The sequence below is a fragment of the Haematobia irritans genome, chromosome 3 (genome assembly GCF_050003625.1).
Source record: "Haematobia irritans isolate KBUSLIRL chromosome 3, ASM5000362v1, whole genome shotgun sequence".
In the NCBI taxonomy this organism is placed as follows: Eukaryota; Metazoa; Arthropoda; class Insecta; order Diptera; family Muscidae; genus Haematobia; species Haematobia irritans.
Window position 1 is genome coordinate 154453414 of NC_134399.1, and position 13237 is coordinate 154466650.

Consider the following 13237-nt stretch of genomic DNA (forward strand, 5'->3'; position numbering starts at 1 on the left):
TTTTTGCCGGGAAGTGTTAAAAAATGTTAAGACATCAGCACCAGATGGGCAGACAGACGGACATAACTAAATCGACTTAGAATTGAATGTAAAAACATCAGCACGCTGTGTATGTTTTGTGTTGATTCAAACCAACATTCTCGTATTTTTAAACCATTAAACTTAAAAACCCGTTTGTGCCTAATTAGTTTAGATTGTATTTTTTTTAAGAATATTTCGATGCATCACAAACCATGTAATGAGCTTACAATAATCGCTATATTAATGGGTCAAAATGGTATTCAGTAACAATATTTCTCTTTGTGTTCAGTGAAATTACTTAACATATAATATGAGTGAATGGAAAATTTTTAAGTTGAGCGCGGTGATATGTATCTTACTAATGCTGGCAGTTTATAGTGAATCACAGAGTCAGAAAATCCAACAACCAATTCGACGCATTAAACCTAATGCTCCAAAATGTCGCCCGTGTTTCATTATGAATCAATTTGGGAGATGTCGTCCTAAGATTGTATTCGATAGTAGTAGGTATCCCTAATATAAATTTTGTTTTTTATATTTCTTCTTCGCTTATTCGGCATTACCATAAATACTAGCGGAATCTTATATATCGTTTAAATAGGTTACCCCTCATTGTGGGCATTTAAAAATAAGAGATTTTTTCAACTCGTACTGCAATGAAATACTGTCAATAATTGTAAAATTTAATCAATTTTCATTTTTGTTTTTGCAGGGGATCCATGTTTCAAGCTTTCTGGAAATATTTGATTTTACATGAATGTCGACGATATCTAATTACATAAAATTTTTTTTTCTCTAACTGGATTTTGAAATTGTAAATAATAAATTCATCAAAATAAATAAATTCATTAATAGCAATTTAATTAGATATTTATATTTTGGAAATATTTATAGGAATATACAGGGTGGCTGAAATGTCATGCAACAATCCAGCAAAAGAGCAAAGCCGAAAAAGAAATTTAAACAACGAAAAAAAAGTTTACTATTTTTTATGAAAAATGAACTAACCCATAGTAAGAATGACCATGATTTGGCGCCAAAGATTTTTTTCATCTAGATAAGTTCATGATTTTCTTATAAATTAGTTCATGTATTGCATCGTATTTTAGTTCATTATTACTATGCTGTGGGAAGAATATAGTTAAAATCATTCAAAATATTCCTGCTATCCGGAAAAATGAACACTTTTTTGGGAAACCTGTATTAAGAAATTGGTTTGAAATAAACTGTTTGTCAGTATAATTTTCAAAAAAGTAGAGAAATTGAGGAATCAAAGGTACAACAAGCCTGTATACAACTAAGAAATTTTTCGTACAAAATAAGTCAATTTTCTATAACCACCAGTATTTTATTTCAAAAAATTAATATTATATTACACAAAACTATGACTTATGATATACAATAAAGGAAATATTTTTATTCGTACGTTGGATGCAGGTACTTGTCGGTAGTTAGTAATTGCTTCTTCATAAGAGTAATATTCTATGTTATTAGGACTAAACTAATTAATTTAAATTTCCATGTTTTCTATCCATATGAAAGATATATGCGGCACAAGTAGCTATATTCATTGAATTTCATCGATTTTGGCTAACTTTTGTTGGGCGGATTTTTCTTATAAACATCTGAAATTTCAAAGTTATACAAAATATAAGAAACATATTATCAAATTCTATAGTTCATATTGATTTTTAACTTACGGGTTTCAAGAGTATTTCCTAGAGCCAATAAGGATATCAGCTTAGTTAGAATTAAACAGTAAGAATATTCCAAAAAATTACCATTACAAGGCCTGTCTACACTGAAAAAACAGTGAACCCACCAGGAAGAAAAATTTCGGTTAATTTTAGAAAATTTTGAATATTTTTAGAAAATTTTAACTAAACAGTATAACAAACGCTGGCATCACGCCGATGTTATAAAAATAAGTAAATATTTTTCAACAAATTCAAGAAAATTTATTAGACATAATTAAGTTTTTTCACTTGTTAAAGAAAATTTTGTAGTTTGAAGAAAAAAATTGGAGTTCAAAATTGCAAGAATGTCTTTAGTGACATACGAAGTTCATGATGAACGCATTTGTAGTAAAATTTACAAATTTAAAGAAATATTGAACTATTTTGTAGAAGACACGAATTTAGTTAATCTTTATCCTTCATTTGTGTATATTTTTCCTCGGTTTTAGTTAATTTAACTAACGTACACAAAAAAATATTAGAGTAGAGGAAACTTTCTCCAAACATAATAATTCCATGAACTAAACGAAAGTTAAATTGGCTTTAGTGAAATATAGAGTTCACTTTTTTTTGAGTGTACCTGCAAGTGAAAATAATTATTTTTAATAAATTGAAATTTTGGTTTTATTAAAAACGGACAAAATACCGTTTATAGAAAAACTTACCACATTGAAAAATCCATCCAGTAGGTACATTATTGTAATCATATCCATGGACTAAAGGGACGTTTTTGACATTATTCTCAGAATATATTTGACATAAAAAATATTATAAAATTATACATAATTTCCACTTGTCAGTATAGCATTTAGTATAGAAGGTGGATATTAAGTTCGAGTTTATCGGCTAAAATTGCAATTTTCATGATAAGTTTTCTCTAATAATCCATTATAAAAAAAAATAATCTTTATAAAAAACTTGGTTTGGGCTATTCTCCATCAAGTTATATATACTTTTATATTTTTTTTTAGTGATTTATTTTTAATTTAAGCGGCTAAACTCGAACTTAGTACTCACCTGTAGGAATTGCTGTAATATAAAAAATATAGATTCAAAAAAATAGTTGAATCTCCAATCTGTGATCCAGATGTAGAATAATTATGGATCATCCAATTACCACTCAAGTTGTATATTTTTTATGTAAATCAATTAAAATCCGCACTAATTGTAAACTATTGAAAAAAATAGTTTAAAAATCCGCACTAATTTTAAACTATAAACAGAAATATACAGTTCCTTAATCTGTTACTTGTTTTTATCAATAAAAAGCGTTTTTGATTTCTCTAACATCACATCATTCACTTCTCAGTTTCTAAAATGTTTCGAAATAAATGTATTGTCATTAATAAACACCATATCGCACGTACAATTTTGCAAAATTAAAACCACGTGTGCACTTCATAAATGCATCAACAGAACTGAATGCGGCAATAAAACTCAAATACACAAATAGTCATAAAGGATGCATACCTGCCGCAAAGAAAAACAACTCCACACACACACACACACGATCCCTTTCTGATCTCGCTATTGCAAGAAAACAACTCCCACCACAAAAGATACCAACAGCACACAAGGAACATTACATTGTCTCTAAAATCAAAACAACCAACAACAGCATAAATGACGCAATAACAAACGCCAACAATCAAACGAGATATACACAAAATGTCTCTAAAAACTCCCTCACATGATGCAACGATTTCAATTCTCTCTTCTCACTTAATTTTCCAGTAGCACGTTTGTTGATTAGTTGGAATTCTATCTATAAGTTAAGGTAAAATATATACCAAATCTATGAGGAATCTATAAAAAATAATATACACCCGTCAAGGATTATATTAAGTACTTTTTATTCTACTTTATCTAAAATTGTCAATGTGAGGAAAAACACTCCAACGTATAATAAAAAGGGAAATAATCTGTAGGTAGCCATCATACGAATCGGTAATGTCGTTAAGTTAATTTTTACTACAAAAATTTTTTTCCATACAAAATTTTTTCTTAGTAAATTGCCCACATTTCGTAGTAAGATTTTTATATTGCCCATGTATTTTTATAATAGAATCAACGATGCATTAACTACTGCGTTGGAAATTTATTTAAGGAAAAATCCTTCCCATTTCGTAGTTAGTGAACTAAAAAACATTTACTGAATTTTTATAAGTTTTCCTTTAGCTAAGTTAATTTTCGTTGTGGTTACGAAAAATGAACTATATTACAGTAAATTTGTTGAACTATGTGGAAGTTAAAATGGTCCTTAAAGTTACAAGACACTTTTTTTCTGTGAATGTTCATTTTAAATCCAGAAGTAGATTAAAATTGGCTTGTCATAGTGTGGAAGTCATTTTTGTGAACAGCCGTTGTCATTTTTGTGAACGGGAGCCATCGTGGTGCAATGGTTAGCATGCCCGCCTTGCATACACAAGGTCGTGGGTTCGATTCCAGCTTCGACCGAACACCAAACAGTTTTTCAGCGGTGGATTATACCACCTCAGTTATGCTGGTGACATTTCTGAGGGTTTCAAAGCTTCTATAAGTCGTTTCACTGCAATGTGGAACGCCGTTCGGACTCGGCTATAAAAAGGAGGTCCCTTGTCAATGAGCTTAACATGGAATCGGGCAGCACTCAGTGATAAGAGAGAAGTTCACCAATGTGGTATCACAATGGACTGAATAGTCTAAGTGAGCCTGATACATTGGGCTGCCACCTAACCTAACCTAGTTTTTACATTAGTTGTTTTTTTTTATACCCTCCACCATCCTATGGTTTGTTCCGTTTTCCGGGTATTCCGTTTGTAAGGGTATAATTCCGTTTGGAGGGTATAATTCCGTTTGTAACATTCCGTTTGTAACGCATCGAAATATTGCTCTAAGACCCTACAAAGTACATATATTCACGCTAACTTCCGAACGAAACAAGATATCGACTTGAAACTTGGCACCAGTAGATTTTATTAATGTAGGTCGGATGGTATTGCAAATGGCCCATATCGGTCCACTTTTACCTATAGCCCCCATATAAACGGACCCCACAATTTGGATTGCGGAGCCACTAAGAGAAGCAAACTTCATCAGATCAGGCTGAAATTTGGTACATGGTTAGTATATGGTCTCTAACAACCATGCAAAAATTGGTCCACATCGGTCCATAATTATATATAGCCCCCATATAAACCGATCACCCGATTTGGCTTGCAGAGTCTGAAAGAGAAGCAAATTTCATCCGATCCGGCTGAAATTTGGTACGTGGTCTTAATATATGGCCTCAAACACCCATGCAAAAATTGGTCGAAATCTGTCCATAATTACATATAGGCCCCATATAAACCGATCCCCAGTTTTGACCTCCGGAGCCCCTTGGAAGAGCAAAATTCATCCGATTCGCTTGAAATTTGGTGGGTGATATTTGTATATGGTATCCAACAACCATGCAGGAATTGGTTCATATCAGTCATAATTATATATATCTCCCATATAAACCGATCCCCAGATTTGACCTCTGGTGCCTTTTGGAGAAGCAAAATTCATCCGATCTTGTTGAAATTTGGTACGTGGTGGTAGTATATGATATTTAACAACCATGCCAAAAGTCGTCCATATCAGTCCATAATCATATATAGCCCCCATATAAACCGATCCCGAGATTTGGTTTTGGAGCCTCTTGGAGGAGCAATTTTCATCAGAGTCAGTTGAAATTTGGGAAGTTCTTTTAATTCAATTTTTTATAACTTGGTGTTTTTCATACTTTTAATGGGTAATTTTAACTTTTTTTGTTTCAAATAGGTGAAACACGGAGTAAGAATTCATGAAATTAAAAGTATGAAATGGTGTTTTTCATACTTTTAATGGGTAATTTTAACTTTTTTTGTTTCAAATAGGTGAAACACGGAGTAAGAATTCATGAAATGGTACAAATCATTTAAAGTTTGTCGAAAAAAATACTAAATTCAATCTGAAAAAATTGTGAATTTTTGAAAATATTTGAGGTCAAACGTTTCGAACAAGCGTTAGAATTCATTAAAAATTATAAAAATTATTTATTTGACAAAATATCACATAATTTTTTAATTTACATCCAAAACATTGAATTCGGATCAAACCTAAAACAGTGATGCAATTTCAGTGCAACGGCTCTTGAAATGGAGAACTTCCGTCCTATGACAAGCCTATGTTAAATTCATCGCTTCTGCGTCAATTTTGCACCACTTCCGGGTCCAAAGAGAACATGTAACGTGGTTTTCTTCGTGGGCTGAGGTAGGCCAGTGGCCGTCCAGGGCTAATTTCAAGGATCCACAAACCTTAAATAACACACTACTTTTATTCTTTTGTGGGTTTTATTGACGATTCTTGCTTATATACAATACAATTGTGGGTAATGGGCAATGAGTGGGCTGAAGGGGCGACGACGACTGGTGGGGCTTCGGCTATGAGATGTAGGCTGGTCTGGATCGGACGATGGCGAAGACTCGGGCGATGTAGGTTAATGTAGGTTAATGTATGGTGATGTTGCGTGATGACGATGGTGAAACGGGGTTGATGAATTGACGGGGTACGATGATGAACGGTGTCGGTGAGTTGACTGGATAGGATGATGAACGGTGGTTGATGAATTGGCTGGGTACGATGATGAACGGTGTCGGTGAATTGACTGGGTACGATGATGAACGGTGTCGGTGAATTGACTTCGTACGATGATGAACGGTGATCGGTGAATTGGCTGGGTACGATGATGCACGGTGTTGGTGAATTGATTGGTTACGATGATGAACGGTGATCGGTGAATTGGCTGGGTACGATGATGAGCGGTGTCGGTTCGACGGTGGTCGTATACGATGATGACGATGATATCGGGCCGATGGTGGTCGTATACGATGACGGCGATGATGTCGGGCCGACGGTGGTCGTATACGATGATGACGATGATATCGGGCCGATGGTGGTCGTATACGATGTTGGCGATGATGTCGGGCCGATGGTGGTCGTATACGATGATGTCGGGCCGATGGTGGTCGTATACGATGATGGCGATGATGTCGGGCCGGTGGTGGTCGTATCCGATGATGGCGATGATGTCGGGCCGATGGTGTCCGTGCACGGTGATGTTGTTTCCTAGAACGGTAAGAGGGGAGAGGGAAAAGGACAGGATTCGGCTATACTAGTACCCGTGTGATGCGGACGAACCGCTGAAGCGGACGAACCGCGGATGCGGACGAACCGCTGAAGCGAACGAATCGCGGATGCGGACGAACCGCTGAAGCGAACGAATCGCGGATGCGGACGAACCGCTGAAGCGAACGAGTCGCGGATGCGGACGAACCGCTGAAGCGAACGAGTCGCGGATGCGGACGAACCGCTGAAGCGAACGAGTCGCGGATGCGGACGAACCGCTGAAGCGAACGAATCGCGGATGCGGACGAACCGCTGAAGCGAACGAGTCGCGGATGCGGACGAACCGCTGAAGCGAACGAGTCGCGGATACGGACGAACCGCTGAAGCGAACGAATCGCGGAAGCGGACGAACCGCGTTAGGAGGGTGTTAGTATAGCCGGGAAGGGGAAAAGTAAGGGGGGGAGCGGAGGTAGTGGGAGCGCTAATCTACTACACAATCATGAAGCGAACGAATCGCGTTTACAAACTACTGATGCGAACGAATCGCGTTGCGATGAATCGGGTCGGCTCTCGGAGGTTCGGCAGCGGTCGGGCCACTCGCTTTACTGGTCGTTGAGCTTCGGGTGATTCATCCCATTGTCGCCGAAAGCCTGCCTTCTTAAGTCGACCGAGACATCAACCCAGAGAGAATTATCAACATGTCATCTAACCAACGTTAGGTGACGAAAACAAGTTTCCCTTTGATACCACTTGTACCACATGGCAAAAATGACATATAGTTATAATGGATACTGTGGCTCACAGTTAACAAGTGGGTACAGTGGTACAAAGGAAAAAAAAATAGTGGAAAACGATGGTAACAGAAATGAAATAAATATGTATGAGTAATTGGCTCGTTACATCCCCCCCCTACTTAGTGGGAAGAAAACGTCAGTTTTCTTTCCTGAGTCGTGGCCGTGGGCGGGTTATGGTCCGAAGACCCGCACTACCTCAAAGAGGTATATTTTACTCTCTGAACGAGAGCTCAGCCCAATCTTTGCTTTTTTTTTTTTCCCTATAATCCTACACTACGGTATACTTAAACTAATTATTGTTATTCAAAATTACAAAAGAAAATTAAATCCGAATTTATATATTCCAGTTATGATGGGTTACCAAAAGCCCCGGTATACTTAAGAAACTAAACTATTTATCGTTTTTTTTTTTTTTTTTTTTTTTTTTTTTTTTTATATATTTTTTTTTTTTTTAAATAATTTTTTTTTTTTTTTTTTTTTTTTTTGTTTTTTTTTTTTTTTTTTTTTTTTTTTACTTATATATATATTTTTTTATTTTTTTTTATTTATTTATTATTTTCCCTTTTTTTTCCTTTTTTTTCAGATTACAATGTTATAATTGAAAATATAATTCACTATTCTAATATATTAGTAGTAAGACATCGGCACGTCACCATAGTACTTCTACTCCGTCTTGACGTGTGTATACGATCTCCAATGCGTATATTCCATTTTGGCTTTGCGGAAGTTGTGCAACTCAACTCCTTTTTTTTTTTTTTAAGCGGTGATGGCACGGATTACTGGCTTTGTTGCTGGGTTTTGTCGTCTAGGTATTTTGAGATATTGTGCTGGCTGTAGCGACGGAAAGGACCCCCTAGGGGACCCCATTGTCACTTTTCGGGGTACCGACTCTTGACCTAAACTTGCTCTTGCCCTGGCTTTCATCTGTGTTGTGGATTGGAGTGGGGGCGTTAGTCTCTTTGGCGGAGCAACCTTCTTCGGGTATGATTGCTTTCGCCCCGACTTCCTCGAAGGGTCTTTTAGGACCGAATGACGATCGCCCTGCATTTCTCTTGTTATAGTAGAATGACGTTTTGTGGGTATATGTGTTTGGGTTAGTTTCCTAGATTTTGTATTTTTCCTGAGAGGACAGACCTCCTGCCCTTTCAAGGAGAAATCATGTGATACGAGTGCACTTAGGCAGTGTGCTGGCACAAAATGTTCAGTAACGGGGCGGCATATGGGCTTATCATCTATGTAGAGAGTGGCATTTCGCTGACAGAGGAAGTCCATACCAAGTATGAGATTCTCGGCCAGCGTAGGAAGCACCGCTGCTTTCAGAGTGGTACTCTTCTCGTTATAAAATATGTCGATGTCATACAAATTTGTGCATGTGGTCAATCGTCCGTCTGACATTTGGACGTTACGTTGCACGACTTCCGGCTGAATGCCCCGATGGTTCAAGAAGCTCCTTACGGTATCCGAGATATAGCTCGAGGAGGCCCCGGTGTCGATAAGCGCCTCGAAAGGCTGGCCATATATCATTACCTCAATGAAGTATCGGGTGGCTCATCCTTTCGTTCGTCGTGGAGCTGAGTCCTGCAACTGCAGTCCTTAGTTAATGTTCCTTCCGTACCACAATAAGAGCAGAACAAAATACGGCGGTTTCTGCACTGAGTACGGAAGTGACCCGGGCGCTTGCAACGCCAACAGTGGTCGTTTCTGGAGTAAGGAGTTTCTACCACCATATGTGACGTATGAGGCTGCGATTGACGTGACTCGTCTCTCTTCAATAGCTCATAATCATCGGTTAGATCGATTAACTCGTCCAACGTATGGAAGTCGTGTCTTCGGATATAGTGGCGATATTCGGATCTCAGCCCGTCGTATATTCGGTCGAGGTGGTTCATCTCGCGAAGCCGTGGATGCTGTCGTGCTGTTGTCAACATATGCAGAATGTAGTCTTTTGCTCTTTCGCGCTGGAACTGCCGGCGGTTGTAGAATGCATGTTCCAGTTGGGTGGCATGTCGTTTAGATAAGAAAAATTTTCCCACCTCCGCTCGGAATTGGGACCAGCTCGTGATATCAACCCTCTTCACCCTGAACCATCTCAGGGCGTTTCCCTGTAGGACACTGAGGAGCGTGGGCAACAACCGATCTTGGGAGAGATGGTGGCATTCGGCGAGCTCTTCCATCCTCTCTAGGAACTCCATGAGGTCCCCTTCGCCTGTGTACTTCAAATCCCATCGCTGCACGATGCCCATTATTTCATGGTCGGCCGGTTCGTGTCTGGAGGTCGTTGCGGGAAGTCCGTGACCAACTCTTACGGCTAAGTTCGGCACGGGTAACGACTGCACTACTGTCTTTTCTTCGGCTTTGAGCTCGGCCTCCAGTTCTTTGAAAATGTTTTCTGTAGAGGCTCTCAATCGTTTGGCCCGAATGTATTTGGCCAGTTCTTTTCTCAGGTGCTCCACCGTGTGGCCGTCGGTGGGGATATTTGCGGTCTGACATTGCTCAATTAGCTGCTCTCTCCGCAGCAAATATATCCAACCCAACGAGTCGGTTGTCAATTGCTTGGAACCGCCGGGCTTGTTGTTGTAGTGTGTGGAACTCGATTCATCCTCGTTGGCGGTCGTTTCTCGGTTTTCCGCAGATCGATTCTGGTCGAGTCCCTGCTCGGGCGCCATTTTGTAACGTGGTTTTCTTCGTGGGCTGAGGTAGGCCAGTGGCCGTCCAGGGCTAATTTCAAGGATCCACAAACCTTAAATAACACACTACTTTTATTCTTTTGTGGGTTTTATTGACGATTCTTGCTTATATACAATACAATTGTGGGTAATGGGCAATGAGTGGGCTGAAGGGGCGACGACGACTGGTGGGGCTTCGGCTATGAGATGTAGGCTGGTCTGGATCGGACGATGGCGAAGACTCGGGCGATGTAGGTTAATGTAGGTTAATGTATGGTGATGTTGCGTGATGACGATGGTGAAACGGGGTTGATGAATTGACGGGGTACGATGATGAACGGTGTCGGTGAGTTGACTGGATAGGATGATGAACGGTGGTTGATGAATTGACGGGGTACGATGATGAACGGTGTCGGTGAGTTGACTGGATAGGATGATGAACGGTGGTCGGTGAATTGGCTGGGTACGATGATGAACGGTGTCGGTGAATTGACTGGATATGATGATGAACGGTGTCGGTGAATTGACTGCGTACGATGATGAACGGTGATCGGTGAATTGGCTGGGTACGATGATGCACGGTGTTGGTGAATTGATTGGTTACGATGATGAACGGTGATCGGTGAATTGGCTGGGTACGATGATGAGCGGTGTCGGTTCGACGGTGGTCGTATACGATGATGACGATGATATCGGGCCGATGGTGGTCGTATACGATGACGGCGATGATGTCGGGCCGACGGTGGTCGTATACGATGATGACGATGATATCGGGCCGATGGTGGTCGTATACGATGTTGGCGATGATGTCGGGCCGATGGTGGTCGTATACGATGATGTCGGGCCGATGGTGGTCGTATACGATGATGGCGATGATGTCGGGCCGGTGGTGGTCGTATCCGATGATGGCGATGATGTCGGGCCGATGGTGTCCGTGCACGGTGATGTTGTTTCCTAGAACGGTAAGAGGGGAGAGGGAAAAGGACAGGATTCGGCTATACTAGTACCCGTGTGATGCGGACGAACCGCTGAAGCGGACGAACCGCGGATGCGGACGAACCGCTGAAGCGAACGAATCGCGGATGCGGACGAACCGCTGAAGCGAACGAATCGCGGATGCGGACGAACCGCTGAAGCGAACGAGTCGCGGATGCGGACGAACCGCTGAAGCGAACGAGTCGCGGATGCGGACGAACCGCTGAAGCGAACGAGTCGCGGATGCGGACGAACCGCTGAAGCGAACGAATCGCGGATGCGGACGAACCGCTGAAGCGAACGAGTCGCGGATGCGGACGAACCGCTGAAGCGAACGAGTCGCGGATGCGGACGAACCGCTGAAGCGAACGAATCGCGGAAGCGGACGAACCGCGTTAGGAGGGTGTTAGTATAGCCGGGAAGGGGAAAAGTAAGGGGGGGAGCGGAGGTAGTGGGAGCGCTAATCTACTACACAATCATGAAGCGAACGAATCGCGTTTACAAACTACTGATGCGAACGAATCGCGTTGCGATGAATCGGGTCGGCTCTCGGAGGTTCGGCAGCGGTCGGGCCACTCGCTTTACTGGTCGTTGAGCTTCGGGTGATTCATCCCATTGTCGCCGAAAGCCTGCCTTCTTAAGTCGACCGAGACATCAACCCAGAGAGAATTATCAACATGTCATCTAACCAACGTTAGGTGACGAAAACAAGTTTCCCTTTGATACCACTTGTACCACATGGCAAAAATGACATATAGTTATAATGGATACTGTGGCTCACAGTTAACAAGTGGGTACAGTGGTACAAAGGAAAAAAAAATAGTGGAAAACGATGGTAACAGAAATGAAATAAATATGTACGAGTAATTGGCTCGTTACAAACATTTTCATTAACTTTTTGGCGACGCTTTTTTTGCTGGGATAGGATGGAAGTACTTCGTTTTCGGATCCTTTGCATTGCTTTAGAAGTTGTGCTTTGGAAGTTAATTTTAATGAAAACAAGTAAGGAAAGTCTAAAGTCGGGCGGGGCCGGCTATATTATACCCTGCACCACTTTGTAGATCTAAATTTTCGATACCATATCACATCCGTCAAATGTGTTGGGGCTATATATAAAGGTTTGTCCCAAATACATACATTTAAATATCACTCGATCTGGACAGAATTTGATAGACTTCTACAAAATCTATAGACTCAAAATTTAAGTCGGCTAATGCACTAGGGTGGAACACAATGTTAGTAAAAAAATATGGGAACATTTAAATCTGGAGCAATTTTAAGAAAACTTCGCAAAAGTTTATTTATGATTTATCGCTCGATATATATGCATTAGAAGTTTAGGAAAATTAGAGTCATTTTTACAACTTTTCGACTAAGCAGTGGCGATTTTACAAGGAAAATGTTGGTATTTTGACCATTTTTGTCGAAATCAGAAAAACATATATAGGGGAGCTATATCTAAATCTGAACCGATTTCAACCAAATTTGGCACGCATAGCTACAATGTTAATTCTACTCCCTGTGTAAAATTTCAACTAAATCGGAGTTAAAAATTGGCCTCTACGGTCATATGAGTGTAAATCGGGCGAAAGCTATATATGGGAGATATATCTAAATCTGCACCGATTTCAACCAAATTTGGCACGCATAGCTACAATGCTAATTCTATTCCCTGTGCAAAATTTCAACTAAATCGGAGCAAAAAATTGGCCTCTGTTATCATATGAGTGTAAATCGGGCGAAAGCTATATATGGGAGCTATATCTAAATCTGAACCGATTTCAATCAAATTTGGCACGCATAGCTACAATGCTAATTATACTCCCTGTGCAAAATTTCAACTAAATCGGAGCAAAAAATTGGCCTCTGTGGTCATTTGAGTGTAAATCGGGCGAAAGCTATATATGGGAGCTATATCTAAATCTGAACCGAT

General features: G+C 40.1%; 1 long non-coding RNA gene across 1 annotated transcript; it reads left to right on the forward strand.

Annotated features, from left to right (window-relative positions):
• The first annotated feature begins 214 nt into the window (after nt 1-214).
• Nucleotides 215-884, forward strand: LOC142229088 (uncharacterized). The gene is made up of 2 exons (XR_012720326.1): nt 215-524; nt 734-884. It is a non-coding gene; the product is annotated as an uncharacterized LOC142229088 (long non-coding RNA).
• The last annotated feature ends 12353 nt before the right edge of the window (nt 885-13237 follow it).